Source organism: Erinaceus europaeus, chromosome 14 (genome assembly GCF_950295315.1).
Source record: "Erinaceus europaeus chromosome 14, mEriEur2.1, whole genome shotgun sequence".
In the NCBI taxonomy this organism is placed as follows: domain Eukaryota; kingdom Metazoa; phylum Chordata; class Mammalia; order Eulipotyphla; family Erinaceidae; genus Erinaceus; species Erinaceus europaeus.
The window spans coordinates 66,424,323-66,439,836 of NC_080175.1; the positions used below are offsets into that span (position 1 = coordinate 66,424,323).

At 44.4% G+C, this 15,514-nt stretch overlaps 1 protein-coding gene and 1 pseudogene across 1 annotated transcript in view; one reads left to right on the forward strand and one right to left on the reverse strand.

Annotated features, from left to right (window-relative positions):
• The window catches only part of SLC7A14 (solute carrier family 7 member 14), a 70,510-nt gene extending 58,340 nt beyond the window's left edge, over positions 1–12,170 (reverse strand). Inside the window, exon 1 of the mRNA XM_060171952.1 lies at positions 12,131–12,170. The gene's annotated coding sequence lies outside the window, so the exon portion shown is untranslated. The remainder of the gene's footprint in view (positions 1–12,130) is intronic.
• LOC103108880 (peptidyl-prolyl cis-trans isomerase H-like) lies at positions 1,602–2,783 on the forward strand (annotated as a pseudogene).
• Positions 12,171–15,514: the final 3,344 nt, after the last annotated feature.

The following is a 15,514-nucleotide window of genomic DNA, read 5'->3' on the forward strand; positions in this document are numbered from 1 at the left end:
TTGGTAGCAATGAAAGAAAGGAAGGAAGGAAGGAAGGAAGGAAAGAAGGAAAGAAAGGAAAGAAAGGAGAGAGAGAGAGAGAGAGAGAGAGAGAGAGAGGAGAATAAGATATATATTTGACTGCAGTTCTAGTCTTTTAAGCACATCTGATATGCCATATTATGTGCTAGAGTCCTATTAGCAGCTCTAGCACACATTAAAATCCACAGTATAATAGATGGGTACTTAATGTAGTGTATTTATGACTAATTTGGTAAGGGAGATTTAATGAAAGGAAAATGAATTTCATACATGATACTGAAAGCTTTAATCAGACTCTTAACCCAAGCAGTCCACCAGAAAGTGACACTCTAGAAGATTTTCCTTTCTGTCTTAGGAATTGTCTAGATGGTAGATCTGGGTTAAAAACCTATAAGCAGAGGTCAAAATACTCTTTCTAGAGAAAAATCTATTGTTGGGGCTCCAACAAAAACAGATGCACCAGCAGCTCTCCATATCTGACACCGCAGAAACCCACACGTTCAGGGTAAAGCACAGAGCAGGCCTCAGTGCCTGGAGTTGTTTTCAAAGCACTCACATCCAGCACCGATCCACTGACACATCCAGTACTGAGCCACTGACACATCTACTAATGCATCAGTTACAAAAAGGCAAGAACCAGCTGACAAAAGAACCATGTGGCTTTCTATATAGTTTCATCAGAATCAGAGGTCTGAACAATTATTTCTCCCCTGGATTGCTCTTCTACCCAGGAAATGTAGGTATAAAGAAAATTCCCAGGCTGTAGCACAGTGGGTTAAGTGCAGGTGGCGCAAAGCGCAAGGACTGGCTCAAGGATCCCGGTTTGAGTCTCCCCAGCTCCCCACCTGCAGGGGAGTCCCCACCAGGCAGTGAAGCAGGTCTGCAGGTGTCTATCTTTCTCTCTCCCTCTCTGTCTTCCCCTCCTCTCTCCATTTCTCTCTATCCTAGCTAACAATGATGACGGCAATAACAACAACAATAAAAGACAACAAGGACAACAAAAGGGAAAATAAATAAATATATAAAAATTAAAAAAAAAAGAAAGAAAATTCCCCAGAGAATGAACTTGTGTTTTAATTGATCTACAAATGTCACATATTCATTTTCTGAAAGACTCCTGAATCTCAAAGAGGTGGTGAAGCATGATAGTTAAGGGCACAAACATCACCAACCTTAGCAAATATAAATCAGTAAATATTAGTTATCATCATCGCCATGATGATTGCTGCTGTTATCAGTATTGTTACTGGGAAAAGTAGAAGCACAGGATAATAGATCTTCCAGTAAGTAATAACAGAAAATGAGAATCTTGCTATAGTTTTAGTGGCTTGAACTCAATAGGGACTAGATGGACTGCTATATGGATTTTTTGCTTCTTGGCATCATTTCATAGAATCAAAGAATGCTATCACTTGCAGACCAGAGACATTAATCTAAATGTCTCCTTTTGACAATGGAGATAATGAGGGCAAAAAGAGTTTAATCCTTGCCCAATTATTTCAAGATTATTCTGGGAGTTTGGGTCCTTTCCTCTTTCTTCACAGTATCAACCATGACATTTCTACCCGGCAACCTAAGCAGCTGGGATTGAGTTTACCAGAACCCCACACATGTAACTTCTGCTTCCGGGTCAGAGTCATGGTGGTGGCAAATTCAAACCCTGTCAACTTGGTGGTGTTCTTAGATGTCAGCAATGGTGGCTAGGAAGTTAGTCATATGAAGACTGAGCTCTTTGCAGATGTTGTGCTTCAAACAGCGGAGAACTTTAGGCAATTCTGCACTGGAGAATTCAGAAAAGATGGGGTCCCTAAAGGATACAAAGGGTGCACCTTACACAGGGTCAGACAGGATTTCATGATTCAGGGTGGAGAATTTGTTAATGGAGATGGCACTGGAGTTACCAGTATTTTTTTTAATTTATTTTATTATTTATTTTTTCCCTTTTGTTGCCCTTGTTGTTTTATTGTTGTAGTTATTATTATTGTTGCTGTTGTTGTTGGATAGGACAGAGAGAAATGGAGAGAGGAGGGGAAGACAGAGAGGGGAGAGAAAGCTAGACACCTGCAGACCTGCTTCACCGCCTGTGAAGCGACTCCCCTGCAGGTGGGGAGCCGGGGTTCGAACCGGGATCCTTATGCCGGTCTTTGTGCTTTGCGCCACCTGCGCTTAGCCCGCTGTACTACAGCCCGACTCCCACCAGTATTTTTTAAAATATTTTATTTACTTATCAATGTGAGGGATAGGAAAAGAGAGACAGAGAAAGAACCAGACAACATCACTCTGATACATGTGCTGCTGGGGATCAAACTCAGGACCTCATGCTTGAGAGTCCAGTGCTTTATCCACTATGCCACCTCCCAGACCACAAGTTACAAGTATTTACTGAGGGCCATTTGCAGATGAAAATTTTAAACTCAGATACTCAGCTCCAGGCCTGGTTTACATGCCAAGCACTAGTCCCAGTACAAACGGCTGCCAGTTCTTTATCACTGACTCTAAGTGTGATTTTTGAATGGAAAGCATGTAGTGTTTGGAAAAATCATTGATGGCCTTTTAGTCATGAGGAGGATTGAGAATGTTCTGTATAAGCCCCAGCAATAAGCACAAGATGCCTGTGGTGATCTCACAGTGTGGGGAGATATAGTCTGAAGCAAGACTGAAACAGGCTTCCTCTTGCTCCAAGTGATGCTCTTCAGTAAGATCATCAGGATAGGACCTCTATGATTGCTTCCCTGACTGCTGCTACTGATCAAGAGACCTTGGAAATATCACAGATTCAGAGCCCAAGATTTTGTTTGTTTTCAATTGTAAATAATTTTTTGTAGAAAAGAAAGAAAGAAGATTTCTACCCAAAGACTGTTTTCAAACAACAGTGATTTTACCTGGGAATGCAAAGGAAAGTGCCCAGAGATGCACATTCATTTATTTTCTACTCCTAGGAACTCTAGGACAAATTTGGTGGCTGGGATTGAACTCATTGATTAGTTTTCCTGACTAACAAAAGATACATGGTGCTGACATATAGTGGGTATCAATTAAAAAGGGGGGCTTAAGGCTTATCTCTGCTTCTGCTATTACCTTGGGTTGTCAGTATCAATTTGCTTAAGAAAGGAAAAAGCTGGATCAAGTGATCATTGCAAAAATATTGACAAAAATGAAACAATGAAAGCAAGGGAGAAAAAAAATCAAGAAAACAATTCCATTTACAGCCACATCAGAAAAATAAGTAGCTAAGAATATATTTATCAGAAGTGAAAATCTTTTGAAGGTATTCTCAACTTTCCTGAATTAAGTTTAAAATTCTTGAAAATCATGCTTTCTTTTCAATTCTTTGTTGAGTTTATGTGTGACAAACCTTTAAACACACAGGGCACTAACTCGGCCTAAATTTCCCAATACAGCATTTAACTTGTAAATAATAATAATAATGAAATTAACATTAATACTTTGTGAAAATTATGGTGGTTATGGGGGTATGAAGGTAGGCAGAATTGTGTTGGTGGGTGTGATGTAGAACTATAAATCATTGTTACATCACTAATAAAAATAAATTAAAAAAAAAAAAAAAGAAAAAGAACTCTGCCTAGGGACAGTGAGATCACACATGTGTGTGATGCCCCAAAGAACCAACCAAACAAGCCAATGTACAGCCTGTAAATTAATATTACCTCAATAAAAACTCCAAATATTGACTAAATAACACAATATGTAAACAATGATATCTTTACAAATGTGAAGACCATTTTGTCATCAGAATGCTCAAACACATAGATTCAATTGTACTTTTCATCTGCTACTTGAAAAACAAACAAACAAAAACCAACTGAAAAAAACAAACAGAATAGAAACCTGCCTGCTCATTTGCAGGGCAGTTGATTTGGGTTAGATTAATTTGCCTTTGGCAACTGAGAATCAGTTAATTTCAGACATTTGCTTATTGAACCTCTAGGATAGACGGTTCCTTTTTCATGCTTGTCAGTAATCACCAGTTAAAACTCTTCCAGGGAGGATCCATTATTCCTGGAAAAGGACAACATCCTGTGACCTGCCAGGCTGTGGAGTCACTGGCTCTCTTCTCATTAACCCACGTGCCTTCATTCTAAGCCGAGCTCCTTCTGAATTTGGAAATCAAATGGCAATAGCCTGCCAGTCTAGAGGGCCAAGTCGACACTTTCTAGAGGAAACAGCCAGCATTGCTTTGAGAGGAGAGTGAGAAAGAACAGGCAGCTGCAGTTAAGTAGAGTTTGTGAAGTTGTCTCATTGAAGACCAGCAGGAGACGGTGAGTGAGTGGGTCCCTTACTCCCTAGAGGAAGCTTCATGACAGTTTTCAGGAGTTACCTATCGGCTCTCATTACCTTCTCTCCCAAGGGCTTCAGAAGTGTGGCTGTGTGGGCAAGGCTTGAGATTCTATTTATTTACTCAAGGAAAATACCACAAGGCACATGTGAACTAACCTGGGACAACTGATTTGAATTCAGCAAATGCTTATTGAGCACCCTTGTCCTGGCCCACAGGAGTTCAGAACACCCAAGATCATGGTATTTCTGTAACAATAAAGGACACTCCCTGGATGCTTTTTTGATTAAGGGAACGGAAACATGAACTTTGAAGTGACATTGTCCTTTCTCTTTCTTGTCTCAGATAAAATATCAGTGAACTCCCTCAAACTAAAGACAGTGGAAACTGATTTTTTTTTCATCTCAGAGTTCCTGTATTTTCCCTCTTCACAGATCTAGGCCTCCCAAGAGATAAACAAGTCCTATGAAATGAAGAAACCATGACCCCCAATAAAAGCTATTTATTATTAAAAACAGCACGGTCTGCTAGAGGCCAGTGCTGACCCTCTCAGTATTCTTCCATTTAGTGATGCAATTCTATATGGCTTCCCTAACTCTGAACACAAGCAGGCTAGTTCCTTAAGACATGAAATTTAAGCTGCTAGAGCTCTTGGAACCAGAGAGAGACTCTAGAGTCCTTAACCATACTCAGTTTGATTTTTCAGGTGTTCTGCAAAATAAACAAATAAATAAATGATAATCCATGAGGCCTGGCACCACATGGAAAGAGCTGTGACAATAGAAAAAGTATAGGCATTGTTGAGTCGCTCCTCTCTGTCTTATCCAAAGACAAATATAGGACTTAAGGTGGGGGAGACAGCATACTGGTTCTGCAAAAGACTTTCATGCCTGAGGCTCTGAGGTCCCAGGTTCAATTCCCAGCACCCCCATCAGCCAAAGTTAAAAAGGGTTCTGGACTCTCTGTGTGCCTTTCCCTTTGTATCTCTCTCATTTTAATAAAATTTTTATTGGGGGATTATTGGTTTACAGTAAATACAATTATGGGTAAAATATTTTTTTTTAAAAGGAGATATAATAAGACTGGAGCAGTGAGGCCCCAATTCCATAGAAAAGAATTAATTATAATAAATTACCTGGTAGAGTTTTCAGGATGAATAAGAACCAGAATAAATACAAATAAGAATCAGCTGGTGAAATATCTTCCTATAATTTCTGAGCACTGTGTTACTTTTGTATTGTAAAATAAAAATATTTTAGCATTAAAAAGGTCTGGCTGGGGAGTCTGGTGGTAGTGCATCGGGTTAAGCACACGTGGCACTAAGCGCAAGGACCAGCATAAGGCTCCCCATCTGTAGGGGAGTTACTTCACAGGTGGTGAAGTTTCTCTCCTCTTCTCTGTCTTCCCCTCCTCTCTCCATTTCTCTCTGTTCTATCCAACAACGATGACATCAATAACTACAATATAAAAAACAATAAGGGTAACAAAAGGGAATAAATAAATAAACATAAAAAAAAAAGTCTGGCTGATTTATGTCATCTGACCCAGTCAGGTGATCAACAAAACACTCCAGTTGGAGACACTGTAGAAACATCATTGATCCAGATGTTGGCTGGTAAAAGATGCCAGGTTTGGAAGTAAATACTAGCTAGACGCTTAAGGTTCTACTGATGACCCTAATTTTATCTGACAGATACATAGTATAAAGACTTCTTATTTAAGGGTAGGATCTTTAATGCAACCTCAATAGTTCTATCAAATTATGGTGTTTAATTTTATTTTGGGTTAATCAGTGCTTGAAATAAAATAATTTTTGTTCACATTGATTCATGAGACGGGTTCAACACAACTAATAAGTAATAATAATACTTTCCTTTAAATGACTCCCTAACTTTACAGAGAAATCCTACATTACTTTTTCTATTGTCTATGAAGCCCTATTATTAAGACAGAACAATTATCAGCCTTTGATTTAAAAATATTAATTAAATAATAAAAACTGTTTAAGACCTCCTAGGTATTATTTTTTAATCCTGAAGGAAATGGCCAGGTCCAAAGAAACTAAGTAATCCCTATATAATTAAACTCTGAATAAGAATTTTCAGGATATTTCTAAGTTGCAATTCTGAAAGCCAGCAACACCAATGGATAGAACACTTTATTTACCCTATGTAAAGTGAAATTCATATCTAAAAAAAACTAGCTTTTCCAATGAACTGTGTGTTCTTGCTAGCCTGATTATCTTGAGTGTTTCTGGGATGCTGAGAGTAGAGTAGACACCAGGGTCTTCTCTCTTTCCTTTGCCAAAATATCAAAGCTGAGTCCCAAAAAATTCTTTCCAATTTCTAGTGCTCTGGTGCTGGAAGGATTTTTTTTTTAAGTATTTTTCCAAAGAAACATTGTGAAATAGAACTTTCTGCAATGTTGAAAATGTTCTTTAAAGGCACTGTCCAATAATGTAGCCATTAGCCACATGCAATTATTAAGTACTTGAGGTATGGCCACTGTGATTAAGGAACTGATTCATTAATGTTTCAACATACACTAGTTACAAATTCAGACAAGCACATGTTCCTTATAACTACCACATTAGAGTTATTCTAGACACCTTTAGATTTTGGTTCACAGGGTCCAGAGCACCCCAGAAATAGTATCCTTGCAGAATCACCCAGTGAAGGTACAATAAAAGCTATATTTTAAAATTATCAGTTACTTCCTAATTGGTTCTAGAGGACATTTGATGCAGAGTGTTGGTTTTAGTATTAAGAAGGCATGTCAGACTCTTTATCAGTAAAGAATAACATTTTGAGAATAACAATTAGAGAAATTGATTATGGTATTGAAATGAAAGATAAAGACAGAGCCACAGGAATTGAATTAGAATTAATTTTTTTATTATTTTATTGCCACCACGGTTATTGCTGGGGCTCAGTGCTGGCACTGCTTCTCCTAGCCCTTTGCTTTTTTTCCCCCCTATTTTATTTGATAGGACAGAGGGAAATTGAGAGAGGAGGGGAAGATAGAGAGGTAGAGATAGACATCTGCAGACGTACTTCACCACTCATAAAGTCCCTTCCTCTGAAGGTGGGGTTGGGGGCTTGAATCTAGCTCTTCACTCATGGCAATATGTGCGTTCAACTGGATGTGTCACTGCCTGGACCTGAAATTTGAATTTCTAAATGCTACATATTGAAGCAATATAGAGTTATCCAATCAAGATAAAGATGTTCTCTCACCAATATCATTACTAGGGCAAAACATGCATTACTGAAGGTAAGATTTTACTAGGGATGAAAGAGAAGCAAAAAGAAATGGATATTGGGCTTCACTATATATTAGAGATGTCTCTAGGACCACTTCTTATTAAATTACCTGTTTGAGAGAATTATGGTGATTCAGTGAAATAGCTTATAAAAAGACAGTGTATACTATGCAGCTATCAAGAACAATGAACCCACCTTCTCTGACCCATCTTGGACAGAGCTAGAAGGAATTATGTTAAGTGAACTAAGTCAGAAAGTTAAAGATGAGTATGGGATGATCCCACTCATCAACAGAAGCTGACTTAGAAGATCTGAAAGGGAAACTAAAAGCAGGACCTGATCAAATTGTAAGTAGGGCACCAAAGTAAAAACCCAGTGGTGAGGGGTAGACATGTAGCTTCCTGGGCCAGTGGGGGGTGGGAGTGGGCGGGAGGGATGGGTCACGGTCCTTTGGTGATGGGAATGGTGTTTATGTACACTCCTAGCAAAATGTAGACATATAAATCAGTAGTTAATTAATATGAGAGGGGGAAATCAATTGTATGTCTCAAAGTTTCTCAAAAGACAAACTGAATCTTTTTAATAGATAGGCTACGTATTTGATATGCGGACTCTCTCAAAAGCCTAGACCAAGTAGATTAGAAGCTTCCAATAGCACAGCTATATACAAGATACTGGGTACTGTACAGCAAACCATAACAAAGGGACTTTTCAAAGTTAACCCAATTAACAAATAATGTGATGATAATATTAACTATTGATTGTCTTTTTGAACCCTAAGACAGCAGGAACCTCACATCTTCACTATAGAGCCCCTACTTCCCCCAGTCCTGGCACCCTTGGATAGGGCTCACTTTCCCGTATGCATCTCCCAATCCATACCAAATAATATTGCATCCGCCGATCACAACCTAACCAAAGCAATGATTGCCATCTCAACATGCTTCACCTCAGAGTGTATCCAGAGACTTCACGTGTGGAATGACAACCCTTCAGCTTCATTACTTGGGTGAGACCTTTCCTTTTATAGTACACTCTAATTTCATCTCAGGTAGTTCACTTTCTAACAAAGTCCCATAACCTAGACATACACCAGTTTCTGTGAGAGAGAGCGTATGTGCACACGTATCCATAAACTACTGCAAAATATATACCTGAAAGCAGGATTACACTAGAGTTTGCAGTGAGTACCTCCCTAACACTTCCTCTCCACTATTCCAAACTTGGGATCCATGATTGCTCAACAAATTGTTTGGCTTTGTATGTTAACTCTCTTTTCAATCACCAGGTTCCAGATGCCACCAGGATGCTGGCCAGGCTTCCCTGGATTGAAGACCCCACCAATGTGTCCTGGAGCTCAGCTTCCCCAGAGACACACCTTACTAGGGAAAGAGAGAGGCAGACTGGGAGTATGGACCGACCAGTCAACGCCCATGTTTAGCGGGGAAGCAATTACAGAAGCCAGACCCTCTACCTTCTGCAACCCTCAACGACCCTGGGTCCATGCTCCCAGAGGGCTAGAGAATGGGAAGGCTATCATGGGAGAGGGTGGGTTATGGGGATTGGGTGGTGGAAATTGTGTGGAGTTGTACCCCTCCTACCTTATGCTTTTGTTCACTAATCCTTTCTTAAATAAAAAATTAAAAAAAAAAAAAAGACAGTGTAGTGCTTAGTGTAGGAGGAGAAGCATTTGGTAGGTCTCAGCACCTATAATGGTCTTTTATTTCTCATTAGAATGTTTCAAAGTCTCTTCCATGTCCCAACATACAGGTCATGCTTGGGGATATATTATGGAAGTATTATTTTTTCTTTGAATAAAATGTTGAAGAATTACTAAAAAAAAAAAAAAATCAAGTAGAGGAGTGCCACCCCATGGTTCCCATTTGTGAATTGTTGCTGAGAAAGGAGCCACTACTGAGGGAGGGGGGCCAGATGTTTCAGAGGAGTCGATCAGCCCTGAAGTGGTGAGGACAGAGGGGACAGAGGAGGAAAGTGGCTGCCTAGCAGGAAGGCCTGTGCACCAGGTGTTTGGATTAGAGGTAAACTACTAAATACTGTTCACTGGTGTTCTTATCAAAGATAAATGAAGAAGGTAGAATGAAAAATACATTTGAGACACCATCAAGAGAATGGAAAAGGCTGTGTCCATGGGTCTAGTCAACTGAGTCCCAACGCTATTCTCAATCATCTGGCTTGGATGAATAATCAACTCTCAGTGCCCCAAACCCCTTTTTTGTAGACAATGGTAATGGGCAACCTCAAAAAGGAGCCTTTAAAATTTTTTTTAACATTTATTTATTTTTCCCTTTTGTTGCCCTTGCTGTTTATTGTTGTAGTTATTATTATTGTTGTTCTTGATGTTGTTGTTGTTGGATAGGACAGAGAGAAATGGAGAGAGGAGGGGAAGACAGAAAGGGGGAGAGAAAGACAGACACCTGCAGATCTGCTTCACCACCTGTGAAGCAACTCCCCTGCAGGTGAGGAGCTGGGGGCTCGAACCGGGATCCTTACGCCAGTCCTTGCACTTTGGGCCACCTGCTCTTAACCCACTGTGCTACCACCCTACCGCCTGACTCCCAAAGGAGCCTTTTAAAGCTCCCCCAGTCAGAAAGTTCAGGAGCATGACAACACACGTGGCCTCAGGACTTCCTGCTCCCCCCCAAAAGCCTGCTCTTCAGGAAAGCCTACTGCTCCAGCCTGTGACTCCTTCCTGCAGTTCTGAAGCGCAGGCTGTGCAAGCAAGTGGCATCTCCAACAGGACTCACAGAAGCAGGCGGTGTGGTGGGTGTGGTGTGAGGGAGTTAGTGCGTGGGTGAGCAGATTAGAAAGAGAAGGGCTGGGAGAAAGAGCAACTGCATGAAAAAGAAAACAGACCTTGCTTGACATTCTGCTATATCACCTAATACCAGCTATCCAAAGCTAAGAGCCCAAGAGGGCCATTTGTACAGAAATGTATTGGATCTTGAAGTTACATAGACCTAGATTTGAAATTGAGGTTTTGATTCCAGATTTCCTATCTTGAATTATCTTAAATCTTTAATATCTATAGCTCACATCTATTGTGGAGCTTGGATGCAATATCATCCAACAGATGGCATGCGTTCAGCACATCTCTAACCAGGCGTCCCCAATGGATTTAGGTCTTCTCCATCTTCTCCGTACTAATAAAGCCCAGCCGAAGAAACAAAGCTTAGAGATTAATATCAAGAAGAGGGGCAGGAGTGAAAAAAGGGTCTCTAGAGAGAGGGAGAAACAGAGAGCGCCAGTCTTGCCATCAGTGAGGAGGCCTTTTTCTTTGTTTAGCCTACGGATTCTCTGCTTCCTCAAAGTCACAACCCTGTTTATCGCAGCAGCATCTCTAAGCTCCTTTTCAACAGTTTGCTGAGGAGACTCAGGCAGGAGATGGACTGGCAAGGGACGGAGGCCTAGGGATAGATGGGCAGAGCAGAAGCGAGGCCTCATTGTTGCTGTGGCCAGGGGGACATTCAGCACCATGGACAGCAGAGAGCCCGTATTGAACAGTGGACTGTGGTCGCCCTGAGACCCCAGACCACTGCCCCGCAGGTGTGGGGGGCAGCGTGACTAGCCCTGGGGACCCCACACCGCCTGTGGGTGGGTCATGGCCAGTCCTGGGGACCCCACACTGCCTGAGGGGGCCGTGGCCAGCCCTGGGAACTCCACACTGCCTTGGGGGAAGTGGGGTATGGTCAGCCCTAGGGACCTCAGACCACTGCCCTACGGGTGGGTAGGGGGCTTATCCCTATGTGCTCAAACCCTCTGGAAGACAGTGTCCATAGAGAGTGAAGCTGGGGAGAGAAGTGAGCTGTGGCCTTGCTCTGCTCCATCACTCCCTACTTCCCCCCTCCGGACCCCACCTCCCTGCCCCTCGGTACCCCGAGCCCCCAGCCCCCCAGGTGTCGATCGCTCTCCATCAGTGGAGAGACGCTGTCTGCCGGGCGGGGTGGATCGCGTCACCAAGTGTCTCCTCTGTGGTCCAGCGGTCAGGTCGCCGCCAGAGCCCAGGGGCCTCAAGCCGGCGAGTGCTGCCCCCTAGTCCGCCCCGCGCTCCCTAAAGTGCCACGGGCGCCGGGGAGGGGGGAAATTTGGACACCCCTCAGCCAGCCCGGGAAGAGTTGGCGGCAGGTGATGGGATGGCGCACCCCCGCCCCGGGCCACTCGGCGCCCCCGCCCCGCCAGGCGGGGCCGAGATGGGGGGGGTCTAACCTGGAGGTGGAGTAGCTCTCCCCGCCCCTCGCCCTTGCCCAGGCCCCGCCCGCAGCTCCCCCCTCTCCAACCCCCGCCCAGTCCCAAACTCTGGTTGCCCCCGAGGTCAGAGCAGCGTGGAGTGACCCCCCTCCCTTCAGGGCCCGGGGGGGGGGGCTGCTCCTTCTGAGTCCGGCCCAGGGCCCCCTTTGCCAGTCCCCCCAACCGGCGGCTCACTGCTCTCCACCCACAGGCGACTAGCCACGCGGGGGCGGGGAGCAGCTGGGGGCAACAGGGAGGAGGACTCCGGGTGCAGGGGGATTCGGGGTGAGAGGGGTACACTCACCGCAGCTGCAGGTGCAGAGTCTCCTCTCCAGGCAGCCCAGTTACTCGCCCCGCCCGCAGGCTCCGCCCCGTCACGTGGTCACAGCCCTCAGCCGGTCAGACAGTCAGCACCCAGCACCCAGCACCCAGCATCCAACCTTTAGTTGGTCAGACAGTCTGTATCCAGAACCCAGCTCACAGGGCACTCCAACACAGAGCACACACATATGCACCCCAACACACTCAAAGCTCCATAGTGCCCTGCCAGACACACACAGCACCACAATATACAGCACACACTGCAACCCAATGCGCACACTCACACACACACACACACACACACACACACACACACACACACACACACAGTCACACTCCACTGTCTGCCAAGGCAGGTCATCACCACCCACCCACCCAGCCTCCTGGTTCAGCCACCTGAAGCAGCAGCTGCTGTGAGTTGAAGGGGACAGGGGTACTGAGGGCTTTCTTTCTGCTCTAGGAAAATAGGGCTGGGAAGAAGGCATCTGGCAAGTGTCCTGGACATCAGGCTGAACAAAGCTGGCTGTGCAGGACTGAATCCTGCCCTCGAACCCCTGAATCCTGGAACCTAGCTGCTCTAAATTGTGTTCCCAGGTACTCAGCACTGCTGGGAAGAAGGGGCATGGGGCATCGAGGACCAGCTGGGGACTCCATCCGGTGTGTTACCTGGGGGCATGTAATGCCCTTTCTTCTCTGATCTGTGAGAAGCCTACTTCCCAGGGCTGCTGGAAGCATTATTAATGGCAGTCTTCTTGAAATGGCCTACCCTAGTGCTAGGTGCATATCTGCAACACAATAATCAGAGTCCATACCCTGCCTCTGCTTCAAATCCAAACAAAACAAGAAGACTATGGACATTTTAGATATTAGTTTGTTTGTTTTCATTACGATGTGGAAAGGGGTATCTCTGAGGTCAGATTAGACAGATAGCCGGTCTCAGCAGAAATAGGAGAGGAGCTGGGTGGTGGCTCACTTGGCAGAACACACATATCATATGCTGGGGGCCAGGTTCAAGTCTCCCGTCTCCACCAACAGTGGGGGAGCTTCATGGTCAGTGGAACAGTTTTGTAGGGGTCTCTCCTTCTCTCTGTGTGTCTTTCCTCCTCTCTCTAACTCTCCTCCTCCTCTATCAAAAAAGTAAGAAAAAGGAGGAAAAATGGCCTCTGAGAGCTGTAGGTTAGTTGTGTATGCACCCAGCCCCAATTATAGTGCTGGTGGATAATGACAGAAACTCCTCAACAACTGGCTCCACACTTAAGCAGATTTAAATGCAGTTTCCTCACATATTTGATGTTGTTGTTGTGGTCCGGTGTCGGGCTGCTCCAAGAAGAGAGAGGAAGTTCAGAACAAGTGGGGGGGGGTGGCTCAGGCTACGTGGAGTCAGCCGACAATGGCTGTCCCCACTACCTGACCACGGGGCAAGAGAAGGGAGAGAGATCTGAGAGAGAGCCGAAGGAACTGGGGGGGGGGGGGAGCTGAAGGCCCAGAGAGAACGAGGGGGGGTGTGAGGGGGCTTTTATTGGGCGACAACCAGGGGTGACGTGTGGGGCCAGGATTGGTTGAAGGGGCACCGCTAGGATTTCACAGGGCGTGGTAAAACCTGGGGGCAGAGACTGCATCAGAATAATTCCTCAGCGGAAAACTATGGCGCCTACAATGTGGGACCGGACCTGCGCATCTCTCAGATAAGTGAAGACAATTTGGCTACCTATGCACTATGGCCTTCTCTTCTGCTTGTGAATAGATCTCCAAAGGTGTCTGCCCTTTCTTCACGAGACTGTTTTGCTGTTTCTGGAACATTTATCTCTGGACCACCCTGTGGTTTCTGCCCAACGCCAGCCCGCAGGAGCCCAACACCAGCCCGCATGAGCCGGCTTTCCGCCGCGTGGCGCGGGGCACTGGGCGGGGGCTCCCTCTACACTGCTCGGCCACTGTGAGCAGGGCAGCAGACATGGCAGGCCCATGGGGCAGGGCCACGGCAGCCTATCATGGCTGCCACCCCGGGGCACCTCGGCCTGAGCCTTCTGCACAGCTGGCCCACCCGCCCTCGTGCTATGAAGTCTGGACAGATCCCGGACCACCTGGAGACCGCGGGCTCCCTGCTGAAACTGGGCCCCCTGGCTGAGATCTCCAGCTCGGGTCTGAAGGCAGACAAGCTAGAATACGCAGAGATTCATGCAGAGATCGCAACCTGCAATTCCTAGAAGTGAAGCTGCCCAAGAGGCCACCGCTGGACAATGCACTCCCAGAATGGCTAAGACAGTATAGATCTAAATTCGTGTTTAAAATGACATGTCTTCGTAACAAAAGTTTCTCTCCTTGTATATTGAAGACCATGTGTATGTGTGTGTTTAAAGTTTGGTAACATTAACTTTAAGGTTAAGAATATAACTTTAAGGCTAAATTCTTACCAGGCAAAGTTAAATGAAAAAGGTTTTCAACGTAATTCTCATAAAGATAAAATTAACTTACATTTAAAGTCTGAGGTAAAAATTAGTTAACAATCAATATATTTTAACTAAGTTGGTCCAAACAAAACCTGCGCACACCTAGGGTGTGTCTCCATCTTAAATGGGTGTAACAAAAGGTTAAATAGACTTGTTGATATGTAAAACTCTCGATTACCTTCCCTATTAGAAATGGTAGATTACACAATGGCTATGCTAATGATAGGCCTGAGGTTTTCTTTCCTTGATTCTCATGTTTACCTTTTCACATTCTATTGTTTAAACTTTAACCAACCTTAAAATCATTCTAAAAAAGACTTCTAATTGTAATAGTTATCAATTGTGATAAACTTCTAACCTGCTACAAGTTTGTTTCATAGTAAGTAAATTGCAGCTGTCAAGTTCTCTACAGAAAAGCAGAATTCTGGCAGCGGACCTTCCTCATACAATGCTTCACCCCCTGGCATTCTTCCGTGGACATCTGCTTTCGACTGGCACTCCTATTGGACTCACTGGTACACCCTTAGACACTTTGCACAAAAGTGCAAAAGTGCTGCTATATTTCTCAAACACTGACTGTAGCCAGCTGCCTTTGGGACTCTAGGCCGTTCCCCGCCCCCATGCTATAAAATGCCCGTCAAGGCAAGTATGCCCCCCAGAGGTAGGAAATGTTTTTTTTTAAGCTGATAAAGTTTTGCCCACAGAGGCAAAAAAAAAAATGGCCCCCTCAGGCCCTCCCTTGGCAGCACACTGGTTCTTGTTACTTGCTTACATGTTTCTCCATGTTTGTGCCAGTTTCTTTTTTGAAAATGCCTGTACGATATAGATTTCTGTTCACCCCACACCCCTGATACTGTGGTCATTTAGTTAAAAACAGAAGGGGGAATTGTTGGTATGTTCCCTTCCCCCCGACCTCTGAG